This window comes from Alligator mississippiensis, chromosome 3 (genome assembly GCF_030867095.1).
Source record: "Alligator mississippiensis isolate rAllMis1 chromosome 3, rAllMis1, whole genome shotgun sequence".
Classification (NCBI taxonomy): Eukaryota; Metazoa; Chordata; order Crocodylia; family Alligatoridae; genus Alligator; species Alligator mississippiensis.
Genome location: NC_081826.1, coordinates 164,843,646 through 164,862,809, shown reverse-complemented (window position 1 = coordinate 164,862,809; position 19,164 = coordinate 164,843,646). Strand labels below are relative to the sequence as shown.

General features: G+C 41.3%; 1 protein-coding gene across 3 annotated transcripts in view; it reads right to left on the bottom strand.

The window, feature by feature from the left end:
* Nucleotides 1-17,779, bottom strand: part of PTBP3 (polypyrimidine tract binding protein 3) — a 111,857-nt gene extending 94,078 nt beyond the window's left edge. Inside the window, exon 1 of one of the 3 annotated variants that reach the window (XM_059724622.1) lies at nucleotides 17,662-17,779. The gene's annotated coding sequence lies outside the window, so the exon portion shown is untranslated. Of the gene's footprint in view, nucleotides 1-8,535; nucleotides 8,560-17,140; nucleotides 17,239-17,661 lie in introns of those variants that run through there. The other 2 variants (XM_014596346.3, XM_059724621.1) reach the window with 2 other exon arrangements.
* Nucleotides 17,780-19,164: the final 1,385 nt, after the last annotated feature.

The following is a 19,164-nucleotide window of genomic DNA, read 5'->3' as shown; positions in this document are numbered from 1 at the left end:
TATATATTATGCTATGTTTAAATTAATTTTACAGCTGCTCTGAACATAGAAGAATTATGCACACAATTATGCCCTCTATGAAAAATATTTCATATTACCCAAGTTCATTTTTATATTAGCAATGACTTTAAGCTCTGTACATTTGTTTTAAGTTGAAGGGATTTTTCTAAAGAGAATCATGACTATTCTTCTACTCCACAAAAACCCCGTACACAAAAACAGAAAATATTAGTTTTAAGGGATTAAATACAAATGAATCTGTCTTCTCACTATTTGGCAATTACATCAAGGTATATCCAAATTACTTCTCCCTTTCTATCTGTGAAGATTCAAAAATGCATCTAAAGTTGTTTCTATGATAAAATTATTCACATCTGTCTGAAGACTGAAGTCTGAAATCATGACTTCATGACCTTTTTCCATTCTATAAACTGAAGCTGTAAAAACCATAGGTGCCGACTCTTGTAGGTGCTCTGGGGCTCAAGCACCCACCAAAAAAAAAAATTAGTGGTGCTCAGTACCCACAGAGCTGCTTGCAGATGTTAACAACCCCCCTCCCCCCCCAAATAAAAATAAAATGCTTTACTGGAAGCAGCAGTGCATTACTTCAACCTGGCTCTGCAGCATCTGTAAAAATTGGGTGCTTCAGCAGGGTTTTCCGGCACTTTTAGCTAAAGCTGATTCAATCAGATATTAGATAAAAGCCCCCAAAAAGCCCCACTAAAGCATCCAATCTTTACAGACGCTGCAGAGCTGGGTAGAAATAATGTGCTGCCTCTTCTGGGCATGCACAAGGCTCAGCAATGGAACAAGCCAAGTCAAAACTAAAGTGCCGGTTTTTGGGGGGTTGGTTTGCTTTTCTTCCTTTAGGCCTGCAAGCACCCACTGGCAAAAAACGAAGTCAGCACCTATGCTAAAAACTACACGCTTTGAACTATAATCCTAAGTAATCCGATTCAAAACCTCCCTTCCAGTCTCAAATTAAACATTTTATAATTCCTGCAAACAAGTTCTTCACCATGACCATTGTGGAGCATACAGAAGTAGTTCACATTGTTGGTAACAACTGCAAACATTTCAATGGCTTGAGACTTCCAAAAGCAACATAAATATTCTTGATTATCTGTGTATTAATGTTATGGTCATACACTTAACTATTTCACTCAGAACACTAAAAACCTGCGTCTCTTTTCCCTTTTGTTTGCATGTTAGATACCACCGATATATTTTTCCTCAAACATTATTTTCAAACTTTAACTCTTATGAACAGCTCAGCACCTTCAGTCTCCAAATAAAAGGCATCTTAGTTCCAATATGTGTTCTTCTCCTGTACTGCTACAAATAGTGTCTCACTTTGCAGTGTGAAACAGCAACTTACCAAACAGTGAGATAAGGACAAGCCACATGCCCTGCTCCATGTCCCAACCAATGATAACCCCCCTTGATGATGGCATGCTAAGGGTCACTCCAGGCACTTCCAATCATCAGGACTGGCTAGTACAGAAAAGTGCCACCCACAGAAAAACACCATCAGGCAGAGAAGCAAATATGTTTTGTTTCACATGGCATCACAGTAGTTATACTTTTTGGAAAGCCTTCAAACCATGAAGATGTCAAGCTAAAAGAAGATTGTTACTGTTATAAACAAGAAGCTAAGTTTGTAAGAACACCTGAGTTTTAAATAAGGAAGCTCAGTAGTTTTCTCATTCAGTAGCCTGCTTGAGTCTACGTGCCTTCCTTTGCATTAGGAGACCATTCAGTATGTATACTGAAGACCTCTAAAGCTCTGAAGTATTAAGTACAATTCCTTCTACAAACTTTCTTACTCATAAAAAGAGCATCTAGGAATCCTTACTAGGAGACCAAAATATTATTATGAAAAGCTATTTTAAACTGTGCACACAAGGTTTGATATTCAATGTCTTATTATTCACCAAATGAATAAAAAGGACACCAAAAAGGTTGTTCTGAAAAGAGAAACTGTTAAATAACATAATTGCTATGTTTTGAGACATGTAGCATCTAAAGTTATGAAAGCCTGATTTTACTAATGTTCTGAAGTTAAGTTTTAAACTTGAATTAGTCCACAGGAATAGGGCTCAATGTGGTTTCCAAGCCAGATGATTCGAGTGTCCTTTCAGAAGGCAGCAAACACTAATCCTTTCCCTACAAGATGCAAACATTCTTGAGTGTAAGCAAATTGTCCTTACACAAAGCAGTTCAAGGACTCTGCTGCAACCATCATTTCAATGTTATTTGAATGTATTTGCAGTGCTGACACTAACATATACATGTCCTTTCATGTCTACTAAAGAAACGAAGTGTAGGAGTTGGAGATATTATGCGAGTTTGTTAAAATAATTGATTCATATATACATTTCTTCCGTAAAGGCAGTAAGAAATTATCTGCCTTTTCCACACCAGTATTTAGTCCTCACAGGTTTCTTTCTATACTTGTTCATAATTACCAACACTATTTACTTAGTATTGCACTTGAATTTTTACCTTTCTAGCCTTACATTTATTTCATCCCTCGTCCAACAGTCTATTGGCACATATAGGAGCGATTCATCTGAAAAAAATTGATGACTATTCTGATTAACTTCAAGCTCATCACAAGAGCCAAAACAAATAGTGAAGTTTGTTTGCTCCTTTGCTGCTTCGCCATGTAAGGGAAGGCACTAGTAGGCCAGGATTCTTAAAATTTTAGCAGCAGGGGCAATTTAATAGGGAGAATAACAACAACCCCCCCAAAAAACCTGTGTTCATGTTGACTCCTTCTCCCCTTCCCAATCTTAACATCCTTGTGGCAACCTGTATGGAGCATTAACATTCACTAATGCAATTTGGCAGCTGCAAAGTACAAAAGCCATCCCTGGAAACTTTCCAGAAAACATGCATGCTCTGTAGACTTGTTTGGGGAACTACAGAGACATCTGCCCCGAGCTCCAATTTTGTTCCTTTTTCTGTTCACTATTTTAGACACTTTCATTTTCTATCTTTTCTTTCTCCATCCACCATACACATTCTTTTAGTGCTGTGGAATACAGTGCTGATCTTGTGGGAATAAAATTAAACTTGGTTTAATTAGCTCAATTTATACCAGCATCATTGCTCCCACTGGAAAAGAACTATGTTAGGAGATAAGAAACCGCCAATCCTCCACTACCAATGCTAATTTGAAAGAGGAGAAAAAGAAGAGCAAAGCACTAACTTTTTAATCTAAAGCTTTCTGAACTCTCCATAGAAGACCACCTCACAGACACCACAGGAACTAGCTCCATACTCCAGTACCATTAAGGCCCATTAATAACCCAATACTCAACACAGAGTACGTTGGGTAATCAGAGTGATCATCAGTGGTCCAAGGTGAGTTGCCAACCTGACAGCTATTTAAAAAAAATAAAGTGGACTTTAGCCTAGCGATATTAAACGTAGTTTCAAAATGATATGCAGTTCAGTTCTAAATTTTGGCTTCTCCATTCCTCCTTCATAAACTCCATCATTACGTTATTTTGTCATACTGAAAGGAATCTGTTGCATGCATCTGAGATCTTTTATTTTAAGCATACTTTGTATGTCCCAGGTCTTAATTCTCTCACAATTTGACAGTCAGGATCAGATGCCAAAATACAGGCAAATTAAATTACTAGGAAGCTATTTCTATAATTCTCACTGAAGATTTAAACAACACCGTGCCCACTAATTTAGCTTTCACAAAAATTAAGCCAATACTTTGAAATTGTGTTTTGAAGCCTAATTATTTTCTAAAGTTTACACCTTTGACTGCCCTTTTTAAACTCAGTGTATTACACTAACCCCAGTACATGTGCTGTGTGATTTTTCATAAACTGCCCTAATCCTCTTAGACAGGCAGTTAAAAGTGTTAAAAGCACTTGTTTAACAAACACTCCTTGAACATATTCAGTCATTTCTGTTTACTTCAGACCCAAAAACAGTTTATTCATATTTCCAAGGTAGTCATCATAGCCAAACAAATGTTGTGCACCAAAGAACTTTTAGCCAAGATGCTGTCAACAGCAAGCTACCTTACACCAACATAAATAACCACACTAACTAAAAACTGTGGAGACCAACTATAGCCTCATTCAGATTGTATACATGTAAGCAGGTAGAAAACTGAAGATGCAATTACAAAGTATACCATTTTTATAGTAATGTAATGCACATCTGAAAAGAGTGCTACACTGGTGCATTACAATATGGTAATCTGGATTATATTTCAGGAGTCAGCAGTGCCACCCCAATGCACTATGCCTTCCTTAGATATTTGTACATGTTTACCTAATTGATACAGGTATAGAAACAATTTGACATTTTACAGACTTCCACTCTAAACCCACACCATTTCTTAAAAGAAGTATCATGAACAGAAGGCCTGGAAGCTGGATGGGCAGATGGCATCTTTATGCAGCATGTATTTTTGGTCATAAGGAAAGAAAGTTCTGATCATTCAAAATGAAAATGCCAACATTATCTTCTGCATTAAGTCTGTGATCCATGTTAAACATATGTGCTTAGTACATAAGGTTTTGATTCTACAGGTTAAAATGCCATTAAGGTTTGTAATTTATATTAAAATCAAGTGTTAATGTATCCTTTAGTTACAAAACCAGTTGTAGATTAATTATGCACAGGGCAACCATCTCAAGAAGTAACATCCTCATGTCAGTCTTGTTACGTGTCCAATTAAACAAATGTAAAGGTTTGTGGAAATGAAGCATTTATCTAAAAACATTATGAACCTTCTATATCAGTTTTATATTACTAAATATTCAGTGCTACTGAAAAAGGGTGGGTGTTGGGATTTTTTGCATATCCGCCATGCAATATTTAGATTAATAGAATTTTTTTTAAATGACCCAACATTTCAATAGAAGATAAAATCAGACAAGTTATGGAAGTCATTTCAAGTAAATCTAGCCTTTTAGCAGCACTTTGCATTTAATTTGCTAGAGGAAGGTCTTAATAAAGAACCAAGAGGGTGTTCTCACTACCTCAAGAGGAAACAATGGAATAATTCTATAACACACATTACTGCTAATTTTTAAATCAGCTCCTGCAGTCTACTAAGTTGAGTAATGTTAATTATATTTAGAACATATTTTTATGGCATAAGCGACACATCTTTTAGAAGTAAGGGCCAATTTTTTTAATATTCTATGGGAACTACACATGACAGAATCTTCCTTTAGGTGGCTTTTTATATAATATTTTTACAAATATTGGTATATCTAAAGAAAATTTGAGTATAATCAAGCACAGTATACACTAGTAAAGATGTTCCTTGAAAGCTTTATTTTCCTGTTACATTTCTTTTTAAGTTTATGTTATTCCTTCTACTGGACAGATGCGTCACAAACAGAACACAGAAATGACTGAAAGGGGAAAAAAAGGACAATTATATAGGCACTTGCTCCTACAATACCTTTCCTCTGTGCATCTTAAGGAGTCTTACAAATATTAAACAGCTTAGTTTATTCCACATATTGAAAATTATTATCCCCATTTCACAGATCAGGAAGTGGAGGAAAAATTTTCATTATCCCAAGTCACAAAGTCAGTCAGTTGTAGAGCCAAGAGAGAAAACACATTTCCCAGGCCATCATCCAAACTTCAACAAAAGTTGCCATTAAGTATTTTCATATCCTTTGAATCATTTAAACTATAAAAAAAACCACCCAGGACAGGGTTTTTTGCTTTTTTTTTTTTTTTTTTTTTTAAAGAACAGCAAAAGCTATCCTAACCCAATTATGTTTCGTTTAGAACAATGGTTACCATTTGTTTTGAATGTGGCAGTACCCCCACTGTTAACCATTGTTGGTGTTGACAAAGCACTGAAGTAAGTTGAGGCAACCAGGTTCTGCTGCCTCCAGGTGAAAGTGCACCAGGCCAACTACTGCACAGCAAGCCTAGGAAGGAGCTGTGGCACACAAGTACGCCCCTCCTATATTAAGAGTCTCTGAACGCAAATAGGGGTTGCATTATGCTGTATAGCCCTTCCCTGTCCACCCCATCCCCAAAACAGGCACGGGGGTGGGGGGAACCATCCTGCACGCCTCTGTTTCTGGGAGGAACACGGGGCGGGGGGGGGGGGCACCAGACAGGAAGGGCTAGGCTACAGCATCAGTAAGCTTCTGCCTGCTTCCGGCTAATCAGACAGTCCTAACATAGGAGGAGCATGTGGGGCAGTTTTAAATGGCCAGTGCTACCACAGCAACAGCACCTGCATTGCAGCAACCCCTGACAATGTCTTGTAGTACCCTGGTTCAGAACCACTGGTTTATAGGACTGGCACTTAACCATATCGATTCCCCCTACTTTGTCTGAAACAATGTCATGACAGAAGCTGGACCTCCTCTTCAAGCTATATCTCAAAAATAAAAATGAAAGCGACAGTTTCTCTTTGTAGTGTAATCTCTAAATTGATCCTGTATTCAATAAACCTGTTACTCGAGAGGTTTTAGAAACTTTAACATGTATTACGATGCCTCCAGTTTAATCCCTCAAGCGTGCTTACTAGAACTAAAACTAGCTTTTTACTCATGCTTAGCTAGTAGCTTTATTTTGTTTTTGATTTGAGAAGAAGGAAGAAAGTGAGCTCGAATATATTTGAGGAAATTATCCCACTTTTTGTCCACTGTGGCTAATCTCAAGGCAAGTGAATGTTCCCTTCCAAATACCTAAAAAAAAAATTATCTAAATGCTTATTTGTGCGCTCATATCCTGCCCTACCCAGAAAGGTTCATACAATCAACACATTCAATATTAAAATCATGAAGCAGTCTTAATTTTGTCACATGTCTATATGCAGATGCATATCTTAGTCTCACACAACTGTATAAGATGAGTAATGTTGAGCACAATAGCTAAGTACAGACAGTCAAGAAGCCCAAGGCTGAATTAATTCAATTTTTGTAGGTTAGTATAAACTGTGCAGATTGAACCACTAAGCAAGTGAACAGACATTCACTTTTGATTCTGGAAACGCAGCCACACGCCTGAAGTAGCCCAAGCCAGGAGCCGGGGGCGCTAGAGCAGACAGCTTGGGCCAAGGCTAGGCTGCCCACCCTGTGAGGGGGAAGTTTGCAGGGGAGGTGCGGGATGTTGAGCAACTGTTAGCTCATTTGAATTTCAAAGGGATGTCAGACAGACATTTAATAAACCAATTTAACCTAAAAATCAGTTAAGTCTGATACTATATCCATCCAGGTTTAAGATACTATATCTTAAACCAGCTTTGGCCATTTTTAAGACACTTTATGTGCACTGAGCTTCTGTTGTGTTACAAATGTGAACTGATCCCTTATGTGATTTATGTGGAATTTCTGTCCCTAGCCAATGAGGCCCAGGCCTATAACTAATACCACAAAACAAAAGTAATGCCGATTGTAGTGGGCAAACTGAGTTATGCTAAGGCTCTTAGCATAAGTCTAGGCCTTCCCAGAACTAAGCAATAAAATAGTACAGAGTGCCTTATAAGGCAGTGGGAAAAAGGGAGTGCTGTGACTGGTACCGTGGGCCAACCAGGTACATCAGTTTCCCTAAAAAGGCATGAAACTAACAGCTGAATAGGATTGGAGTTCCTTGTCTAAAAAGATGAGGTAAGGAACCTGAGGACTGGCCAATTTGGGATGAGAAAGTTACAAAAGTAACAGACAAAGGGACAGTTGTGTTCATGCTGTTACTCTAGGGAGATGAAGGGCAGTTGTGGAATTTCTGCTTGAACTGCAGGAAAACCAGAAACAAACATCCCACAAACCCAGCAGAAGACCCAAGGCCAGTACCACCAAAGGTCGCTGCTGTAACATCTAAAAGGAGCCACTTATCAGGTTGTATTACAGGGAGGAAACTTGTAATAGTGATTAGGGATTACTATTAAAGTTCACTTTATACCAAATTTGATGAGAGGCTGCGTAAATCTTTGGGGGTCTCTGGCAAAAAGAATCCTACTGGTAACACTGATGATAAACTAGACTTTTTAAAATATTTGACTCCAGTTTCTTACTAAAACCTGCACAAGACTTAAATGTTAAATGGGCCTGAGAACCAAATTCTTAGGAAAAAATATTACATACGCCCACAATATATTTTACACACGCACATAATACGTCTCAACTAGAAACAATATACACATCAAGCATCCCTGTTACATTTTGGTAGATTAAATATGAAAACCAGCAATAGCTTGTTTCTATACTAAGACCAGGGAAACAAAAATACTAATAGCATCATACCCCTAAAGTTAATCTCCAACAAATAGAACTGCATGACATTTAGTCAGAAAAAAATTCACACAGGCTTGTAAAGAACAAAAGATTAATCGATGGGCACTGTTTACTATAAAATTACCAAAGGCTGAAATAAAGGTAGAGGAACATTGATTGCATAGACGTAAGTAGCACAATAACACATGATGTATGTGAACATCAGTATGACATCAGCAAGAAATAAAATGTGTTATAAATAAGGAGGGTAACAAGCGCATATGAAAGGATAGAAAAAGATTCCTACCTTTAAACCGACTGCTATAAGATCTGTAACAACACTGTATGAAAAAAAAAAAATGAAGAGAGAAAATGGAAAAAGTTAGAGAGCAAGTTATTGTAAAGACAGTGGTAAATAAGGTTAAGGAAGAAAGAAAAACACTGTTATAAATTATAAAAGAATGCGATGAGTTGTGGAATGTTCTTTTTTTTGGTAAAGGAAACTGGATAGTCTAATAATGCACAGTATGAAAAAAGCAGTTTCAGCTGATGGTATCAACAGCAAGTGAAAGCAAATTATCGTCAAATGCTGCATTAGAGAACATGCACAATTAGACATTTTTGAATTTCATTCCCTTACAAAAAAGAAACAAGACAAAGACAGGACAGTAAAGTTTGCCTCTCCCCTTCCCCTGAAAATACAAGTGTGGACTGAATCATTTTGAAATTCAAGTTTCTGCTGTTCTTGAAAACCAAACCAATGTGTTAATGAGTTTACAGAAGCAACAATGTTGTATCCTATCTTCACTGGCTTACATCTGGAAAGTATCAGAAAATACAAACTATGGAGGGATCCTCAATTAAATTTGCCCCTCCCTACCCATTGGGTAGAAAAAGGAAGGAGGGAGGGAGGTCTTCAAGGCATTTGAAAGCTTATCTAAGTATCCCAACCATGCATGCAGCTGGTCGCATAAACAATAATCACTCAATTTTTTTTAATTAATTATGATTTAACTGAGTTTTAATGGTAAAATCATATTTCACATGCAAACCAGACAATGTCATCGTATTTTTAATACACCTACTACAGTTTAACAGCCCAAAGTCTGAGCCGCCTTTTCTACTGGCCAAAATTCATAGGTATTAATGGTGGAAAAGCAGGGCTTTGGCAAGCCATGAACTAAATACCACTAAAAAAAATTTAAGCAACATTTTGTTCGTTCCATTTTGTATTCTTTACATACACACAATGTTATAAGTAACTGTATAATATTACCTTTGAAGCTGTCTCGGATTACTTATTTTTTAACACGCTGTTCATATTGAAAACTGAATTATTAAAATTAGGCAACATCATGTTGCTATTAAATTCATTAGCAACTTGAATCATCTATAAAGGATACAGTGTAAATGGATACATATGAAACTGGATCATACTAAGATGCGCCTCTTCCCTCACATGAACAGCAAATGGATTTTGCCTATTTCAATACCTCTTATGATATTTATTTAAAGAAATAAGTTTTTGCATGAACTCTTACCGTAGTGAACATACTTCTCTGGGCCATGATATTGAGAAGTGATCTTGCTTAAACTAAGCCTGTTTTTATAATATTTTTATAGAAAAGGTTATAAAAAAAATTAAAAAAAAAAAATCACACAACATAAGAATGTTAAGATCGTAAAATAATGCTTTCTATAGTCAGGAAATACCCAGACAAACTTAACTTTGCCCCTTGTAAGCCTCCACTGCATTATAGGAAATAACAGCATTATTACTGCCCAGTCCTTCAACAGCAAAGATGAGATGCTGTGTAGTGGATGAGATTGGAAACAAGCCAACAGTGACAAGAGGCAAGGTTTCTACAGATCTACAGCAGATCCTGGTCTAAATGTTGGGGGAGGAGGGGGCAGGGGGAAGGAAGGGGGTATGTTGTGGTACATATGCATGCGTGCACACACACAAACTATAAAATCAGGAAAAGACCTGCACTGACCTAGATTTAAGTCTTAAAAATTCATATTGCTGAGGGACAAGAATTGGACCCTTAACACACAGAAGGAAGTTACAGAAGGAACAGGGTCCATGTTGTGTCCAACCTGCATGTGGAAGATTATTAATATTTGTATAGAAGAGGTGCCTATAAACCAACCAGCTTGGGACCCCGTTTTTCTAGGCTTCGTATGACCAAAAAGGCAAGTCTACAAGATGCAAATGCTCTCAATGAATATTAAAAATGGTGAGGGAGGGGGTGGAGTATTTCAGGTTATTCAATTTAAGGTGTTTAAAATATTTAATTGCATACACAAAATAGATTTCTTTATTTTGAACTGAGGGAGCAGTTACACTATACATAAATTCTCATCTTGACATAATTAAAAAGAACACCTTACGTGCTGCATATTACCAAGCAAAGAAAGGTTCAAATTCAAAAGCAACCTACTATTATAGAAGATGTGCACCGATATATCAGTGCCATATCAAATCAACACCGATAACAGGAAAATTACCATTATCAGCTATCAGTTCTTTTTGGCAAGGGTAGCCATAATGTACCAATAAATATAATATGCCCTCTGGCCAGGGCCCCTAGACCACCATATGCATGCGCCCAGATGTATACATGCATCAAATGCAGCCAGGCAGCATGGAAAGCAGCTCCCTGCAGGTAAGTATGTGGAGGAGAATGGGCATGGGGGGGGGGGAACGACACACAGATTGAGGCTCCCAAGGTAACGGAGGGAGTGGGGCAGGGGCCAGGGCAGGGCAGCAAATGGGAGCTGGGGGGGCCAGAGTGGGAAGCAGGACAGAATCATGGGCAGTTCATCTGGGGGATCTGCATCCAGGTGCTTAAAAGTGGAAGGGTGGGGGGAGCACTTAACTAAAGCTCATTGAATGAGCTTTAGTTCAAGTGCCACCACCACCATTTTTAAGCGCTGGGACACTTTTACCTGGAGCAAAGTTGAGCATAGCAAGGGCAGAGGCCCGCAGAGCTGGACAGGGCGAGGGCAGAGGCAGGCTACTCTCTGTAAGCTTTTCACCCTGCTGCCTTTGCCCTGGGGGTTGCACACTGGCCACACCACATCCCCTGCCTGTCCAGCAGTGGGAGGCACGGCTCTCCACTGCTGCCGAACGGGCAGGAGACGTGGCACAGCCAGGACGCGGCCCCCAGTACAAAGGCAGCAGGGCGAAGAGCCCCAAGTCCACAGCAGAAAGCACACCTCTGCCCCTACCCCGCTTGGCTCCACTCCAATGAGACCGAGTTCAAGCACCCCTGCCACTATTTTCAAACACGAAGATGTTGATACCCTGGACAAGCTGCCCACAGCTCAATCCCACTTTCCGCCCTAGTCCTGGGGTCCCAGGCCAGGGTTCACTGCCCTGCCCCAGCCCCACTCCATCCCTCATCTTGGGAGCCTCAATCTGTCCCCCCAAACCCCTTCCTCTCCACAGACTTACCTGCAGGATGTTGTCCTCCAAAATGCAGCCCCAGGCTGGCCTCAGCTGCATTCCTATAAACTAGTTATCAGATCAATATTAACGGATATGCCTGGTGAATAATTGGCTATCATATCAGCCAACAAAACTTTTATTGGCACACCCCTATAGAATTGATGTATATAATCCATAAACATCAGAACAGTGTTAAAATTGCTCTGCCTAACTTGTTTCAAAATTCTTAATACTACATCACTTCATATGTTTTCTGAATAACTGCTTGATATTTTTTTGAATAATTGATGTATAAAAGAAGTATTTTCAAAGTTTCAGAAGTTACGAATTTGACTCCCGTCCACTATTATGAAATAATACCTACAATTACAGGTTGTTCTTTTAAACCACGATCCTGTATTAAACTATATCTGAATAGAACCGTATGCTTGTATGGAGCCCAAGTGACTTATCTTAGGGTCCCTGCACTTTCCTCATGTAGGATCTTACTTTAGACAGCTGAAATTGCAAATTCTCTTTTCCCACAAATCCCCATTTTGTTCTTACTATCATGAAGCACCAGAAGAGAAGCATTAAAACTAAAGAGATTACAAAACTGCATACGCTGGAGGAGGATTCAGAACTGGGGAAGCCAACCTGTCGCACAGGTGTCACAAATGGCCTGGGCAGCCTATGGATGTAGCTAGCACACAGCACACTGGGGAGGGAAAGGGCAGTGCATCAGCAGATATGCAGGAAGGAGACAGCAAAGGAGCAAACCAGGCAGAGAAAGGGGGTCAGTAAGAACATGGAAAAAGAGCACACAATAGGGGGGAAAACAACAGGACACTTGAAGATCCAAAAAAAAAAAAAAAAAAAAAAAAAAAAAAAAAAAAAAAAAAGATAGTGAAAAGCACACAAGTTATAGTTCCAAAGAAAAATCTGTACAAGTGGAGTGAAGTCAGGAAGGGAAAGAAAGCATAACAAAAGCAATAAGGACTTTGTGATATGCATTACACACTCATTAAACAGTCAAGTGGGAGTGTTACAATTAAATACAATACACAACTGCTATATTTCTTTAATTTGCAAAAATGGAGCTTTGGGTGAGACTATGACAAGTATTCTACTATGACTAATAGTCATCTGAGTTAATGTTTCCAGCGCTGGTTACACAGTTGAATTTACACAGCATTATATTCTGGGTCTACAATATGAGTGGAGCCTATCCCACGTGGAGCACAACACTGTGCCCCACATCCTTGCAAAAAAGCAGAATAGCTTTGCAACATCGCGCCCTTCAGCATATGAAGCATTCATAGGTTTTCTTTCTGCAAATAGCCTCCTAGAAGGAGGTTTGCCACCTAAAGACAAAGAACAACTTTCCTCCTTAAACAGTCTGTTATTTTGCTCCTACCACTCTTAAAATTTGTTGCCGAGTGATACTTATCGGGACCCCTCCCAACTTGTCTAAATTCCATTGTGCATGCATCACATGTGAATGAAAGTGGCAGCAAGCTGAAGTGACCTGGAGTTCTGTGATTAAGAAAATTCATATCACAAAAGGCCTACACACCAATAACTTGTATACAAACTCATGTGTGAGTACTCATTCTATCAGCTTTTAAAACAAAACTTAAGACAAGTGAAGTCAAATCTAGCAACCAAGGAAACTGTCGTCATCCCCACCCCCCCCCCCAACTTTCTCAACATCAAAGATTGTTTTACACTTGAGTGCTAAAACTTGATTTTCATGATTCTGAACATGTGGGTTCTTATCTTCATGTTTTATAGAAATAATACATCTCTGATTAAGGAAATGTGGAAAACTAAGCTTGTGAGGATACAAAATCAAAGTGAAAAATTAAAATTGTTCATATGGTAAATACTTTACCAATGTTGCATATAAAAATATTTACCTCTGATACTTCAGAGGGGGACATATTTTCAGACTGTGGGAAAATAGTCATTCTACCTTAAAGAAAAAATAATGAGAATCTGATGCAGGAGTTAAGACTGAGAGAAATTATAAATATTATATTGTACGGAAACCATTTCTTGAGCTACATTTTACAAGTATGTTAGGAGACCATGTTTTGTTTCTTCCAGCAGGACAAGCTAAATGTCCTACCAGACTGTACATCAGTAGCTGGGGAGCTATCCTTTCAAAATTTCAAATTCTAGCAGACTGGTGCCTAGTTTCTACGCCTGAATTTCCAAGGGAAAAATTTAATTTCAATAGCAGACTACATGAAACTATGGGTACAGATTCTATGTAATAGTCAAATGCCTGGAATAAGTTCTAAAAGAATTAAATATAGAGACTTACACTGCTCTAGGCATACTTTCATTACACAATTAATACTCCATCATATCCTGATGCAGTTATGGCATAAATTTACTTTTAAAGGAAAATCTAGTTAAAAATAACTGTTTGTCATAAAACCAGAAATGACGGCTACATATGAGCTCACGTGATTGAGGTCAAGTGACATCAAAGGTGCACAACCTAGAGCTCTATTTGTGTAAAAGAGAACTGTTGGCACATCATGTTCTGTTTGATCCCATACATTTGCACTTGCATGTCCTCCACAAGTTTTTAACGACCGAAGTTTGGTAACCTTTAGGCCAAATTGCATGGTCAGTCAAGAGTTAGAAAAAAAGCATATTTGAAAAGAGGCTCCAGGAGATGGTCATCTTTTGTTAAAGATGTTACTATTTGGTACCTGTTGGTAGGTGCCAAAATTGTTATTTAAGTCTGTCAATAGTACCCAGAACTTGAGATAGATATTTTTATGCTTTTTTACAATGACATCCCTACAATGATTGAGAAACAGTTTTAATGATGAGTCCTCTACAAATCTAAGCAAAAATTGTGGCCAACAGAGCTTTTGGAATTGTAGTTAATGAGTAATTATTGCACCTTTAAAGGCTTGAATATTTTGTGGAGCAGAATTCAAAAGGCTTCTCAGCTGAAGCAGCTGCAGCCGGAGATTGAACGCAGCAATGGATCCAATCCAATCAGTTCATTTGTATTATTCCTGTGTTTTTCTTTCGAGTGAAATAAGAATATTTAATTGCCCTATTTATTGGTATACACAAGAAAAATAAAACCACGCCATTAATTATTGTTCCTTTAAAACAAGCCACTCAATCTAAAGTGAGTGAACTACAAATTTCCCCTTTCCTTCACTCATCTTGGACAATAAAAGCAGGAGTTTGCATCTATCCGGCAGACACCATAACAATGCTGCAAAGTTTAAGTTCCATACATTGTAAAAAGAATATTTACATTTGAAGAAGAAAAAAAAAAAGTTCTCACTCAAATTGGAACCTCAGCTATTGATCTGCAGCTTAGGATAATTCTGTCTTTAATAAACCTCAAATTTGGGTACAGATTAGCCTTAGTATCCATAGAAATGAATCATGTGATTCCTGTACTTAAATATTCATATTAGTTGCTACAAACATATTTAAGTTTCATTTCCTTCACAATGGAAAATGCAATAAGGATATTGTTCAGAATATTTTCACAATTCAAATGTGCTATTATCAAGTTCTTAGCAGCTCAAAAGTCAAATTATGTTAATATTGGATTTAATTTCAATGTTAAAGTTGTTCATTATGCATTACTAAAAGCAAGAATTACTTTATGATATTGCTTCACTGCCAACCAATTCTGGGGATACAACCTGAGTTACCTTAAAGGAATATACTTGGCATCTACTCTCTAAAAAAGGTAGGCCTATTTAAAGTCTAGTACCTAACAAGACACAATCAGTTGCAATGTAAAAGTAGTCTAAATCAGTATTAGCAGATCTAGTATGCTTTAGCACATAAAAATGCTACTCGACCTCATTTAAAAAATAAAAATTCACCTTTACCTTGCCAAGCTGTATTCTGTTACTGGAGACTATGGGGTGTCACCCTTTATGCAAAAAAAGAATGTCCCACTGGTACCAATGTAGAAGAAAGAGTTTAATACTTAACAAAAATAAAATTTTAGTCAAATGCCTACAATGTGCACATGCCATTCACTCCTTATACTAAAAAGGTCACTGTCCTATTTGTGTTAAAAAAATTAAAAATAGCTTTTTGAGCTCTACATCCAACTCATACCTCTGCCATTTTCTCTCCCCACCTTCCTGTTGAAACATTAAAATCTCCATAAACTAAAAAGACAAACTGATTACAAAGTCATAGAAAATAAGAGATGAAAACAAGCCAGGAGCCGTTCAGGCCAAATCTCTACTCAAGGCAGAACGAAAGGAGAAGGCAACTGCCCCCAAAAGGATTTGACCAAATAGGACATGAAGCTGATCTGGACCTGGACCTGTTCCCATAACACCACAATAGCTTTTTTTAAAAAGGACAGGCACAGTCCTTTCAGATGAACCCAGACCTTTAGGACTCAGATCTTATTACTACTTTCCTTGAAAGGCAAATAGAGTACAACAAGACACGTATGCTCAACCAACTCAGGTACTGCTAGGAGTCGTACCCAAGACCGCATTTTTACCCAGCAGACACTTGAACCAGCTGAGCCACAGACCACACAAGGTGACACTGAGAAAGAGCAAGTGTTAAGCAGAACTGGAGTTTCAATGTCTTGGGCAATTCCACAATTTCAAAAACTTTTCCCATCCTGAAATGGAACAAAACATGTCAAAGTTTTCCAGAGAATAAAAATATGGAAAAACAAATGAACAAATAAAAAAAACCCTCTCTCTCTTGTAACAAATGTTCTTATTTTACAAGCTTAGCTCTCTAAAATGTCGACACCTGACACAGAACTTAAAATGCTGCTTCAAATCAGAAAATCCCCAAACACCCTTATCAGAATGTTCCCTTCCACTGTCTAAAGCAAAACAGTGCAAATGGACATGTTCACAAAACGTTTAACTTCTGATGAATCTGTATTTTCAACAACCAACAACCCTATTTCCAACCACTGCGTTTTCCCGACTGACTGCTCTGCTACTACCGCTGACACAGTGACACAGCAGGAGGAGCAGGGGTACCCAGGGCAGTTCAATGCAGCGCGTTTCCTAACCTCTCTGCCATCACCTAGCTGCACCTTTTTTTTTTTTGTTGCAGTTCTTACAAGTGCTCTGAAACAGACAGAGCAATGGGTTAGCACCACGACCTCCCAGCAGCCTTCTCCCACTATTCCCCTGCCAGCTGAGGAGCTGTCGCAGTCTATTTGCCACCCCTTACCACCTAGCTAGCTGGTAATTGACACAACTCTCTCTCCCATTCCACTTCAGGCAGACCTGGCGCTCCCGCGTGGCTGACTTCCTGTTTATAGACCAGCAGGCAGCAGCAAGAGCAACCAGCAAGGGAAAAGCATTTCCAATCACCTCTTCCTATCCCAATAAGTAAGCCCCACGGGGGTCGGTGCCACTCTCTTTAATTCCGGGCGGGAGGGGGGGGTGGCTGTGCTTAAATTTGGGGAACCCCACCCGTCCCCGCTGCTTACAAGAGAGGCGGCGGCTGCATGAGCCCGCAGCGGGACAGGCACCAAGCGGGCGCGGGCATCGGGGTGCTGGCGGGCCGGAGAGAGCAGGCCCGGCGCGGCGGGGCGGGGCACCGCAGCCACCTCCCCACCCGGCCCCGCGGCCAGGCTGCAGGGAGAGGCCTCGACCCGCCCCGAAACTCGCGCCCCGCCCGGGCCGGGGAGGGGAATGGAGGGGGGAGGGGGTGCGGATGGTTCGGCCCGGCCGCGCCGGCAAAGTTGCCCAGGGCCGGGGTCAGACTCATGGTACATGCCAGCACCGAGCCCCACTCGCCGCCCCCCCCCCCCCGCGCCCTGGGTGGTGCCGTCCGCCGTCCCTCGCGCGCACACGGCGGGCGGCACCAACCGCTCCCCCACGGGGGGCGGGGGGGGGCGCACCTCACTCACAGCAACCGACATTGCCCGGCCGGGGCCTGGGCGGGGGAGGAGCCCCGGCGCCTCCCCGCGGTGGCTGCCCCGGGCCGGCGGGCGAGGCGGGCACTTACCCATCCATGGCACAGACAGGAGGAAGCTTGGAGGGCCGGGGCGGGGGAGGGAGGGACGGAGCGGCGCAGCGGCTCCGCAAGCGGAGGACAGCGAGAGATGGGTGATGGGGTGGGTAGGGAGGAGCGAGCAGGGAGAGGGGTGGAGCTGCCCCCTCCCTCTGCTTCTTGCGCGCATGCGCGGGGAGGCAGCGACACACCCAGTGGCAGCCACGTGAGGGAGCGCTGTGCGCTTGCGCGGCGCGAGGGAGGGGGCGCTCGAGGCCAGCGCGCCTGCGTGCATCCCGGGCCTAACCTCGCTCTGCCCCGTTCCTGGGAGGCAGTTCGGAGCGCGCTTGGCTCCAGGGAGCAGTCATGTGGCGCAATGTCCGCAGGCGCAGTGAGCTTCTCGGGGGCAACGGGGGCTGCGTGTAGGGTCAGTAGCTGCTAGCTGGGGGCGGAGCTAGGGGGAGACTCCTTCCCCCTCCCCCGTCTCGGGCCAGCGGGGGCTGCCGGGCTCCTGCGCCACTGCAGGCTGGGCACTGACACCCTGAGCCACGCTGGCCTGGAGGTGGTGTCTTGGGTTCCAGTCATAGCTGGTCTGAGACAGAGATACTCAGAGCTGGATTAAGGAACTCGTGGGCTCCTAGCTGACAACGAAATTTTATATTACTTTTTTAAATGATAATATGTAAAGTAAGCGCAAATGGGCCTCATCACTTAGGGTCCTAGGCATGTGCCTAGTTTGACCTGGCCCTGGAGATGCCTAGTCCTGGCTGAGGAGCCTGGCCATGTTCCCAGTTGGAAACTCTGCATCCCCCTCCTCCTCCCCATCCCTTCCTTGTTCCTGTTGCACCTAGCAGTGTAAGAGCATGGGAGGCCAGGGAGCCCAGTAGTCAGTCTGCAGAAGGGGTGGGTGCTGGAGTGGGAGAGCACTGAACAGGATGCGTCTAGGGCAGGGGTGCTCAACTGTTTGGCCCAGCAGGCCCCATGGCTGGCACAGTGTCGGTCTGCAGTCTGCAGCAATGCCCCCCTCACCTCGTCCCACCAAGATTGAGCTCCAGAGGCCTGGCACTACCCCCACATGCCAGGATTGGGCCTCCACCTCATCCTCCATGCTGGGCTCAGGCATTGATCTAGGTTGCAGGGCCCAGGACTCTGTGTCTGGAAATTTGGCAACAGAGGAGTAGCAGCACTGCTCCCCCCACTCAAATTTTCAAGCCCAGGGGGAGCCCTTGGGCCAGATGGTAAGGTGCCACAGGGCACATCTGAGCATCTGTAATCTAGAGTGCTCTATCCCTTATTCAGTTCCTTCCCTGGCACCCACCACTATGTGTCTAAAGATACCAGAACTATTCTGTTCAAGAGCCACTAACATATATCATCTATGGGCGCTTTTGCACGTGTTTGGGGGGCAACATTTTAATTAGAGTAGCTTCAAGAGCCTCTCTAAAGCAGCACTGCTTCTCATATATTGGTGTCCCCATGTTAAAAATTGCGACAGAGGTGCTTGAACTAAAACTTGTT